Source organism: Cicer arietinum, chromosome 3 (assembly GCF_000331145.2).
Source record: "Cicer arietinum cultivar CDC Frontier isolate Library 1 chromosome 3, Cicar.CDCFrontier_v2.0, whole genome shotgun sequence".
Lineage (NCBI taxonomy): Eukaryota > Viridiplantae > Streptophyta > Magnoliopsida > Fabales > Fabaceae > Cicer > Cicer arietinum.
The window spans coordinates 24,600,785-24,602,170 of NC_021162.2; positions in this window are offsets into that span (position 1 = coordinate 24,600,785).

Below are 1,386 nucleotides of genomic sequence, written 5' to 3' on the forward strand. Positions count from 1 at the left end.
CATCTAATCCTCCTCAGTCATCAATCTTTAATCAACATACTACCATGGCTAGAGTAAAACAAACTGCCAGACGCCCATCATCATCATCAAAATCCATTTCACTAGACTCTTCTTCTACCTCAAGTGGAAGAACTCTTTCACCTTCACCTGCTCCACCTCCTTCACCTCCAGCTAAACGTGTTTCGATCCCTACCCAGAAAGTGTTAGCCAAGAATAAAGGCAAAGCTGTTGCCACCAATCAGGAACCAAGTAAGAAGAGGAAGGCTCCTCAGTCAGAAAAATTAATGGGTGATGCTATGAAGGGAGCCACCCAGAAGAAGAAGAAGCCTTCATATCCACCAAAGAAGGTTCAACCTTCAAAGGAAAAACAAGTGGAAGGCAAGTCTCTTCCTGATTCCTTTTTAAAACGAAAAATCCAAGAAGCTAGAACATTGGATTTCACGTTCTTTGATACAAATGGTTTTGCTTTTCAAAATCATCTGAGATTTCATGGACTAGAAGATTTCTTTTCTTCATCACTGGAAGTCTATCGGAAGTTGATACGTGCTTTTTACTCCACCTTCATTCTAACCAAGACTGGTTTTGCTGCTGAAGTCAAAGGTAAAAAGATCGCAATGACTTTTGAGGACTTTTCAAAGTTAACTGGTTTACCATTTTATGGATACACCATTGATGGTAGAGCACATGATGCTCCTGATGATGAAGGTTGGGAAACTTCAATAGACAAGCATGCGGCAACTAAGGAGCTAATGATCGACGGCTTTGTTGAGAAGGTTTCTCTTCCAACAGGCCAGATGAAGGTTGAGCATCGGATGCTTATGTATGTGCTAACAAGGATGTTAGTACCTAGAGCTGGAAATCATGCGGTTGTACAGCGGCTGGATATTATCCTGCTGTGGGGGCTGTACAAAGAGCTCAGGATGAGCTGGGCTTGGATTGTGCTGCTGAATATGGACGAGTCAGCACATGGAAAGCACATCCTACCCTACCCCCAAATGGTTACGAGGATTCTGAGGCATTTCAAGGTGTCTCTAGCCAATGAAGAATCTCTCAAAACCACACTAACATTTGGTGAATCAATTGTGAACCAAATGCAGCTGCGACGCATAAATGGAGTATGGACAAGAACTCCATCTACTGCTGATCATGCACAATCCAGTGCTGATCAAGCCCAAGCAAGTGCCCAACCACCTGCACAATCTGAAGCATCTTCTGAGATCATGGCGAAGCTGCTAGAGTTTATGAAGATTCAAGCTGCCCACAACGAAAGAGTAGAAGCCTCTCTTCGAAAGCTTCAATCAACTTTGAACTCTGTGGTTCAGAATGTGGATGCTATTCAAGAGCACTTGGGGCTCAAAATGTCTTTTGAGGACATTGCAGAGATCG